This window comes from Leuresthes tenuis, unplaced genomic scaffold (assembly GCF_036924035.1).
Source record: "Leuresthes tenuis unplaced genomic scaffold, fLeuTen1.0.hap1 SCAF_239, whole genome shotgun sequence".
NCBI lineage: Eukaryota > Metazoa > Chordata > Actinopteri > Atheriniformes > Atherinopsidae > Leuresthes > Leuresthes tenuis.
Genome location: NW_027325593.1, coordinates 9,481 through 19,967, shown reverse-complemented (window position 1 = coordinate 19,967; position 10,487 = coordinate 9,481). Strand labels below are relative to the sequence as shown.

The 10,487-nt window shown below is 42.2% G+C and overlaps 2 non-coding genes across 2 annotated transcripts; both read right to left on the bottom strand.

Annotated features, from left to right (window-relative positions):
- Positions 1-2,109: 2,109 nt before the first annotated feature.
- On the bottom strand, positions 2,110-2,299 carry LOC140288143 (U2 spliceosomal RNA). The gene has a single exon (XR_011912031.1). It is a non-coding gene; the product is annotated as a U2 spliceosomal RNA (small nuclear RNA).
- A 316-nt stretch (positions 2,300-2,615) lies between these two features.
- LOC140288145 (U5 spliceosomal RNA) lies at positions 2,616-2,729 on the bottom strand. Its single transcript, XR_011912033.1, has one exon. It is a non-coding gene; the product is annotated as a U5 spliceosomal RNA (small nuclear RNA).
- Positions 2,730-10,487: the final 7,758 nt, after the last annotated feature.

Here is a 10,487-nt window from a genome sequence, read left to right as displayed (position 1 = left end):
AAATTCTCACCCACTCTTATCCGAAGACCTCTCCTCCTGCTTTGGTTAATATATAGTCGGGCATTCGAACCTTTTCTTACCCGCTTTTTACAAATTATGGTCGAACATTCACACCTACTTGCAGCCGAACACCTCCGCTCCCGCTTTTGATGGTGTATAGTCGGGCTTTCGAGCCTTTTCTTCCCCGGTTTTTACAAATTATGGTTGGACATTCAGACCTTGCAGCCGAAAACCTCCGCTCCCTCTTTTGATCATACATTGTCAGGCATTCGCACCTACTTGCAGCCGAATACTTCCGCTCCACCTTTTAGTGATGTATGGTTGGCATTTGCACCTTTTCTTACCCTTTCTTACCCTACTGATTGCTTAAGATTAAGTTGTTTTTTCTCAAACTACAACATTTTTTTAATTGTTGAAACTTGATTTGAAGTGGATAAATAAGGAGGACAAACAGTTTTGAGTCAGGCTGATAGAAGGAATTAATTTTATAGCAAAATCTGTATTTCGTCATATGTCGAGAGATGCTTATTGCTGAAGAAGTACAAAGTACAACGTTGTTTATCGTTGAAACTTGATTAGACATGAATAAATATGAAGGACAAAGCAGTCTTAACTTGGTTAGAGTTAAGGTTTTATAGGAGAATCCGAATTCGTGCATAACTCGTAAAATAGAGCTTATTTTCGGATTCCTGAAGAATGAGTCTGGTTCTTTCTCATAATACAAAGTTTGTTGTTTATTGTTGAAACTTCATCAGAAGTGAAGAAATAAATGAATGCCTATCAACAAATGTGGGATCTAAACTCTAGTGCTTCCTCTAAAATAATTTCCTTTCTCAATTCAGAAATGTGTGTGTGTAAGTTACAACACCCGTGACACCAAAACGGCTTTCTTTTCTCTCTTTTCTTTACACTCTGCACTGTGAGAACACACACCAAATCAGAAAGGCTTTTTTCTCTCTTTTCTACATTATGGACTGTGGGGACACAAAACCGCTCTCTCTTTTTTTTTTGATTGTGTGCCAGGGCGTTGTCTCACGTATTAGATTATGCTTACGATACGAATGGGTTTATCAGTCACATCAGAATCCATACATACTGATCCTCCCGTAATAAAATGGTCGGATCTTATCAAACACACTTTGTTTCTTGTGACAATCAAGTCAGCGAAACAGCGTATACACGTCAAGACACTGAATCAAGTTTGCCACAAGAACTCATAAGTTTGGCAGTATTGCTCTGCCGTCAGCAATCATACACCCATTTTATTTGTGAGACATGTGCAGGCACCTGTTCATCTACTGTTCTATCACTATGAATTAGTTTATCTATTATCAATAAGGATACTTCTACAACTACTATCAAAGTATGTCCAGACTTCTTATGTTGTCAGTTGCTATATATGAATAAGTGGGTAGCTACTGACAAGCATTAAGCATGTCACAGAGCCCAAACATATAACATTTCAGGACACACTCACACACACACTCATGTGTGAGTGTGTGCTGTGTACAGGAGCCAGAAGGGAGAATGGGGATATACACTGGGGGCAGCCAGGGACTGGCTGCAATAGGCATCCCCTCTACCAGGGAGCCAACACAGGACAGGAGGGCCTGATGTCCACCAGGCTCGGGGCCTGCAGCGACCATATTCTGGGAGCTACTGTACCCCCAGAAGGTACCCATCCCGCCCCACCCCACTCAACCCAACCCCACTCCGGAGGACCTCTACAAAAACAAACAAACAACAACAAAAAACAAACAAACAAACCACCCGGTCACACCAGTCGCAGCAGCCCGGGCCTGAGAACCACCATCACCCAGGCCCCCCCAGGCCCCCCCTCAACAGGTGCGCTCTTGTGAAAAAGCAAACAGCGGCAGCAACAAAAACACAACGGGAACACCGTATTGAGGCTTTGTTCTGACCGCTCATTTGGTATGGCGTTTCTTTCAAGCAATTCTCCCGGTTAGCCCGCACTCGACTCGCTCCCAGAGCCGTGTTAAAGTCTACTTCGCATTCACTCTCTTTTCTCAGCAGACTAAAAGAAAGTTTCATCTTGGGCTCCCTGAAACTTGCATCCTGCACCGCTGTTTGCTTTTTCACAAGAGTAGAGAAGAGCGCACCGTTCCCAGCGGCACTGCAGTACGGGGTCAATGCTTGGAGTGAACGGAGCAAGCTACTTTTTCAACTCTATTGCTAAAAATCCATTTAATATGTAGTCCTCGTATAGAGGACATATCAGATATTAAACTGATAAGAACAGATACTACACTTGATCTTAGCCAAAAGGCCGAGAAGCGACAACTGTCCACTGGTTCACGTCCGAGGGCCCTTCCTGGCACAATGCGCACTTGTCCGCTAACACCCCTGTTCTTTTTATGGCCATAGGTGGCCAGAGTGTCACTTTGCACCTCCGCCCACCTGCTGCACTGAGCACTCTTCAGCCCTTTTAAATGGTATAACTTTGCACTCCCGCATGCTCCAGCAAGCACCATTCAAGCAACAACTTTGCACTCCAGCTTCGAACATCGGCACAGTCGCAACAAGTAAGGCGACTCTACTCAGAGAAGTCACTCTGCACAGTAACAAGATTTCTTTTGCACAGACAGAAAGGGCTTCACCCGCAAAGGTAAAGCCTGCCAAAAATAGAAACAACTCATTAGTGCTGCTCTCCACAGAAGTCTTTAGTAAAAGGCGAAAGACTTGTACGTTATGAAGAGAAACCAGAGTACGATTATCCGTCACTGCGGGAGCAGGGCATCAGGCTAGTTGGCATAGCCACCTTCCCCATGGTGAGCTTTGCTTGGTTGAGACGCTTGCCCCCCCCCCCCCCCCCCCCCCCCCCCCCCCCTTGCTCCTCGGCTGACCAAGTAGGAACAATCGGGCCCTATTCGATGGCTGCCTTGTCTTTTACTCTGTGCAAAAGACAAGGCAGCAACAAAAACACCACGGGAAAACCGTATTGAGGCTTTGTTCTGACCGCTCATTCGGTGTCGCGTTTCTTTCAAGCAATTCTCCCGGTTAGCCCGCACTCGGCTCGCTCCCAGAGCCGTGTTAAAGTCTACTTCGCATTCACTCTCTTTTCTCAGCAGACTTTTGGGATTTTATCAATAAAATGAATTCCTTCACTCAAACTATGTTAAAACTGCTTTGTCCTTCATATTTACCATGTCTTGAAAGATTTAAACAAAAAAACCAACGTTGTACTTTGCAGTAAAAGAAATAGCAAATCTAAAGTTTCAGGAATCCGAGAATAAGCTTACTTTCATGAGTTCTTCACGATTTCGGATTTTGCTATAAAATGAATTCCTTCACTCAAACTAAATTAAAACTGCTAAACCGCTAATCTGTTACATGTAAGGCAGATGTCAAATTCACCGAATTAGGATTATTCGGTATTCGGCCAATCGAGCTGTAGCAGCTTCGGTAAAAGAGTATAAGTTGAAAAGTTTGTGAATAAAGGTGTGCGCACACATGGTGAGCTGTAGGAAAATAGGCAGGGAGCAATGCCGACTGGGGTATATGTTGTTGTATGTTGTCTGACTGTTTGATTTGAATGTGTTGTGTAAGTGTCCTGTTGAATGTTACATGTTTGGGCTTTGACACGCTTCACTGTGGTTGTTAACTGTGTGGTGTGTCCTGAAATGTTATATGTTTGGGCTGTGTGACATGCTTAATGCTTCTCAGTAGCTACCCACTTATTCATATATAGCAACTGACAACGTAAGAAGTCCGGACATACTTTGATAGAGTAGTTGTAGAAGTATCCTTATTGATAATAGATAAACTAATTCATAGTGATAGAACAGTAGATGAACAGGTGCCTGCACATGTCTCACGAAAATAAAATGGATGTATGATTGCTGACGGCAGAGCAATACTGCCAAACTTATGAGTTCTTGTGGCAAACTTGATTCAGTGTCTTGTTGTGTATACGCTGTTTCGCTGACTTGATTGTCACAAGAAACAAAGTGTGTTTGATAAGATCCGACCATTTTATTACGGGAGGATCAGTATGTATGGATTCTGATGTGACTGATAAACCCATTCGTATCGTAAGCATAATCTAATACGTGAGACAACGCCCTGGCACACAATCAAAAAAAAAAAGAGAGAGCGGTTTTGTGTCCCCACAGTCCATAATGTAGAAAAGAGAGAAAAAAGCCTTTCTGATTTGGTGTGTGTTCTCACAGTGCAGAGTGTAGAGAAAAGAGAGAAAAGAAAGCCGTTTTGGTGTCACGGGTGTTGTAACTTACACACACACATTTCTGAATTGAGAAAGGAAATTATTTTAGAGGAAGCACTAGAGTTTAGATCCCACATTTGTTGATAGGCATTCATTTATTTCTTCACTTCTGATGAAGTTTCAACAATAAACAACAAACTTTGTATTATGAGAAAGAACCAGACTCATTCTTCAGGAATCCGAAAATAAGCTCTATTTTACGAGTTATGCACGAATTCGGATTCTCCTATAAAACCTTAACTCTAACCAAGTTAAGACTGCTTTGTCCTTCATATTTATTCATGTCTAATCAAGTTTCAACGATAAACAACGTTGTACTTTGTACTTCTTCAGCAATAAGCATCTCTCGACATATGACGAAATACAGATTTTGCTATAAAATTAATTCCTTCTATCAGCCTGACTCAAAACTGTTTGTCCTCCTTATTTATCCACTTCAAATCAAGTTTCAACAATTAAAAAAATGTTGTAGTTTGAGAAAAAACAACTTAATCTTAAGCAATCAGTAGGGTAAGAAAGGGTAAGAAAAGGTGCAAATGCCAACCATACATCACTAAAAGGTGGAGCGGAAGTATTCGGCTGCAAGTAGGTGCGAATGCCTGACAATGTATGATCAAAAGAGGGAGCGGAGGTTTTCGGCTGCAAGGTCTGAATGTCCAACCATAATTTGTAAAAACCGGGGAAGAAAAGGCTCGAAAGCCCGACTATACACCATCAAAAGCGGGAGCGGAGGTGTTCGGCTGCAAGTAGGTGTGAATGTTCGACCATAATTTGTAAAAAGCGGGTAAGAAAAGGTTCGAATGCCCGACTATATATTAACCAAAGCAGGAGGAGAGGTCTTCGGATAAGAGTGGGTGAGAATTTACAACCATAATCTATAAAATGCGGTGAAAAAAAAGGTGTGAATACCCCATAGAACACTAAAAGGTAGAGCGGAAGTGTTCGGCTGCAAGAAGGTGTGAATGTCTGACCATAGTTTGTAAAAAGCGGGTAAGAAAAGGTTCGAATGCCCAACCATACATGATCCTAACAGGGAGCGGAGGTGTTTGGCTGCGACAAGGTGTGTTTGTCCACCCATAATTAATGAAAAGCGGGCAACAAGTAGGTTTGAATACCCATCATCAAAAGCAGGAGTGGATGTGTTCGGCTACAAGAAGGTTTGAATGTCTGACCATAGTTTGTAAAAAGCGGGTAAGAAAAGGTTCGAATGCCCGAACATACACCATCAAAGGAGGGAGCGGAGGTGTTCCGCTGTAAGAAGGTGGGAATGTCCAACAGTAATTGGCAAAAAGCGGGTAAGAAAAGGTTAAAATACCCTATTGTACACAATCAATAGCGGGAGCAGAGTTGTTCCGCTACTAAAAGGTGTCAAAGTCCGACCATGAATTGAAAAAGCAGGTAAGAAAAGGTGCGAATGCCCGACAATGTATGATCAAAAGAGGGAGCGGAGGTTTTCAGCTGCAAGAAGGTCTGAATGTCCATCCATAATTTGTAAAAATCGGGGAAGAAAAGGCTCGAAAGCCCGACTATACACCATCAACAGCTGGAGCGGAGGTGTTCAGCTGCAAGAAGGTCTGAATGTCCATCAATAATTGCTAGAAAACATGGAAGAGAATTTTCGAATATCAAACCGCACATGATCATAAGCGGGAGAGGAGGTGTTAAAATGCAAAAAGGTGTGAATGTCCACCCATAATTACTGCAAAATGGGTAAGAAAAGGTACAAATGCCCAACCATACATCATCAAAAGCAGGAATGGATGTGTTCGGCTACAAGAAGGTTTTAATGTCCGACCATAGTTTGTAAAAAGCGGGTAAGAAAAGGTTCGAATGCCCGAACATACACCATCAAAAGAGGGAGCGGAGGTGTTCCACTGTAAGAAGGTATGAATGTCTGACCATAGTTGGTAAAGAGCGGGTAAGAAAAGGTGAAAATACCCGACTGTACACAATCAATAGCGGGAGCGGAGTTGTTCGGCTACTAAAAGGTGTGAAAGTCCAACCCTGGTTTGTAAAAAGCGGGTAAGAGAAGGTGCGAATGCCCGACAATGTATGATCAAAAGAGGGAGCTAAGGTTTTCGGCTGCAAGAAGGTCTGAATGTCCAACAATAATTTTGTAAAAACCGGGGAAGAAAAGGCTCGAAAGCCCGACTATACATCATCAAAAGCGGGAGCGGAGGTGTTCAGCTGCAAGAAGGTCTGAATGTCCATCAATAATTGCTAGAAAACATGAAAGAAAATTTTCGAATATCAAAGCACACATCATCATAAGCGGGAGAGGAGGTGTTCAGCTGCAAGAAGGTGTGAATGTCCGACCATAGTTTGTAAAAAATGGGTAAGAAAAGGTGCGAATGCTCAACCATACATCATCAAAAGCAGGAGTGGATGTGTTCGGCTAAAACAAGTTTTGAATGTCCGACCATAGTTCGTAAAATGCGGGTAAGAAAAGGTTCGAATGCCCGAACATACACCATCAAAAGAGGGAGCGGAGGTGTTCCGCTGTAAGACGGTGTGAATGTCCAACAATAGTTGGTAAAAAGCGGGTAAGAAAAGGTTAAAATACCCGACTGTACACAATCAATAGCGGGAGCGGAGTTGTTCGGCTACAAGAAGGTGTGAAAGTCCGACCATGGTTTGTAAAAAGCGGGTAAGAAAAGGTTCGAATGCCCGAATATATACCATCAAAAGCGGAAGCGGAGGTGTTCGGCTGCAAGAAGGTGTGAACGTCCAACCAAAGTTTGTAAAAAGCAGTGAAGAAAAGTTTCGAATATCCAACCAAACATAATCAAAAGCGGGAGCAGAGCTGTTCGACTGCAAGTAGGTGTGAATGTCAGATCATAATTTGCAAAAAGCTGATGAGAAAGGGTGAGAATGCCCGACTATACACCATCAAATGCGGGAGCGGAGGTGTTCGGCTGCAAGTAGGTGTGAATGTTCGACCATAATTTGTAAAAAGCGGGTAAGAAAAGGTTCGAATGCCCGACTATATATTTACCAAAGCAGGAGGAGAGGTCTTCGGATAAGAGTGGGTGAGAATTTCCAACCATAATCTATAAAATGCGGTGAAAAAAAAGGTGTGAATACCCCATAGAACACTAAAAGGTGGAGCAGAAGTGTTCGGCTGCAAGAAGGTGTGACTGTTCGACTATATTTGGTGAAAAGCAGGTGAAGCAAGGTCTGAATGCCTAACCTTACATCATCAAAAACGAGATCAGAGGTGTTTGGCTGCAAGAAGGCCATAGTTTGCCAAAAGCGGGTAAGCTGCGAATGACCGACTAAATATCAACAAAAGTGGGGGCGGAGGTCTTCGGATGCAAGTGGGTGTGAATATCCCACCATACAAGTATGGTGGAGAGGAAGCTGTGAATGGCCGACCATAGTAAAAAGCGGGTGAGAAAAGGTGCGAATGTCCAATCATACATGATCAAAACAGGGAGCGGAGGTGTTTGGCTGCGACAAGGTGTGTATGTCCACCCATAATTAATGAAAAGCGGGCAACAAGTAGGTTTGAATACCCATCATCAAAAGCAGGAGTGGATGTGTTCCGCTACAAGAAGGTTTGAATGTCTGACCATAGTTTGTAAAAAGCGGGTAAGAAAAGGTTCGAGTGCCCGAACATACACCATCAAAAGAGGGAGCGGAGGTGTTCCGCTGTAAGACGGTGTGAATGTCCAACCATAGTTGGTAAAAAGCGGGTAAGAAAAGGTTAAAATACCCGACTGTACACAATCAGTAGCGGGAGCAGAGTTGTTCGGCTACAAGAAGGTGTGAAAGTCCGACCATGGTTTGTAAAAAGCGGGTAAGAAAAGGTGCGAATGCCCGACAATGTATGATCAAAAGAGGGAGTGGAGGTTTTCGGCTGCAAGAAGGTCTGAATGTCCAACCATAATTTGTAAAAACCGGGGAAGAAAAGGCTCGAAAGCCCGACTATACACCATCAAAAGTGGGAGCGGAGGTGTTCAGCTTCAAGACGGTCTGAATGTCCATCAATAATTGCTAGAAAACATGAAAGAAAATTTTCGAATATCAAACTGCACATGATCATAAGCAGGAGAGGAGGTGTTCAGCTGCAAGAAGGTGTGAATGTCTACCCATAATTACTGAAAAATGGGTAAGCAAAGGTGCGAATGCCTAACCATACATCATCAAAAGAGGGAGCGGAGGTGTTCCGCTGTAAGACGGTGTGAATGTCCGACCATAGATGGTAAAAAGCGGGTAAGAAAAGGTTAAATTACCCGACTGTACACAATCAAAAGAGGGAGCGGAGTTGTTCAGCTAAGAGAAGGTGTGAAAGTCCGACCTTGGTTTGTAAAAAGCGGGTAAGAAAAGGTTCGTATGCCCGAATATACACCATCAAAAGCGGAAGCGGCGGTGTTCGGCTGCAAGATATTGTGAACGTCCGACCAAAGTTTGTAAAAAGCAGTTAAGAAAAGGTTCGAATATCTAACCAAACATAAGAATGAGTCTTTTCCGCTGTAGAATGCCCGACTATAGACCATCAAATGCGGGAGCGGAGGTGTTCGGCTCTGAGTAGGTGTGAATGTCCGACCATAATTGCTGAAGAATGTGTTAGAAAAGGTAAGAATGCTGGACCATACATCATCAAAAGCGGTAGAGATGGTGTTCGGCTGCAAAAAGGTGTGACTGTTCGACTAAAGTTTGTAAAAAGTGGGTAAGACAAAGTGCGAATGCCTGACAATGTATGATCAAAAGCGGGAGCGGAGGTGTTCAGCTGCAAGAAGGTCTACATGTCCATCAATAATTGCTAGAAAACATGAAAGAAACTTTTCGAAAATCAAACCGCACATGATCATAAGGGTAAGAAAAGGTTAAAATACCCGACTGTACACAATCAATAGCGGGAGCGGATGTGTTTGGCTACAAGAAGGTGTGACAGTCCGACCATGGTTTGTAAAAAGCGGGTAAGAAAAGGTGCGAATGTCCGAAAATGTATGATCAAAAGAGAGAGCGGAGGTTTTCGGATACACGAAGGTTTGAATGTCCTACCATAGTTTGTAAATAGCGGGTAAGAAAAGGTTCGAATGCCCGACTATACACCATAAAAAGCGGGAGCGGAGGTGTTCCGCTGTAAGACGGTGTGAATGTCCGACCATAGTTGGTAAAAAGCGGGTAAGAAAAGGTTAAAATACCCGACTGTACACAATCAATAGCGGGAGCGGAAGTGTTCGGCTACAAGAAGGTGTGAAGAAGATGCAGTAGAAGAAGTTGAAATCCAAATACACATTGATAAATATGAAGGACAAAGCAGTTCCCACTTGCCCATAAGAAAATAAGCTTATTCTCGGATTCCTGATCCTTCAGTGTTGCTCTTTCTTCTACTGCAAAATACAGTGTTGTTCTTTGTTGAAGTCGATCTAGACATTGATAAATATGAAGGAAAAAGCAGTTTTAACTTGGTTTGAGTGAATGAATTCATTTTATACATAAAATCCGAAATCGTGCAGAACTCATGAAAATAAGCTTATTCTCGGATTCCTAAAACTTTTGATTTGCTCTTTCTTTTATTGCAAAGTACAACGTTGTTTTTTTGCTTAAATCTATTGAGACATTGATAAATATGAAGGAAAAAGCAGTTTTAACTTGGTTTGAGTGAATGAATTCATTTTATACATAAAATCCGAAATCGTGCAGAACTCATGAAAATAAGCTTATTCTCGGATTCCTAAAACTTTTGATTGGCTCTTTCTTTTACTGCAAAGTACAACGTTGTTTTTTTTTTTGTTTAAATCTATCGAGACATTGATAAATATGAAGGTAAAAGCCGTTTTAACATAGTTTGAGTGAAGGAATTGATTTTATAGATAAAATCCCAGATCATGCAGAACTCCTCAAAAGGGGCGTATGGCTTAATCACAAGTGTGGTTCTTTCTCATTCAGGGTAGTATGAGGAAGTTTATGCTTGAAATATATGTAGAAATGGGTACATATGAAGGACAAAGCAGTGTTAACTTAGTTTGAGAGAAGGAATTCATTTTATACATAAAATCCCAAATCATGCAGAACGTATGAAAAGAAGCTTATTCTCGGATTCCTGATCCTTCAGTTTTGCTCTTTCTTCTACTGCAAAATACAATGTTGTTCTTTGTTGAAGTCGATCTAGACATTGATAAATATGAAGGACAAAGCAGTTTTAACTTGGTTTGAGTGAATGAATTCATTTTATACATAAAATCCGAAATCGTGCAGAACTCATGAAAATAAGCTTATTCTCGGATTCCTAAAA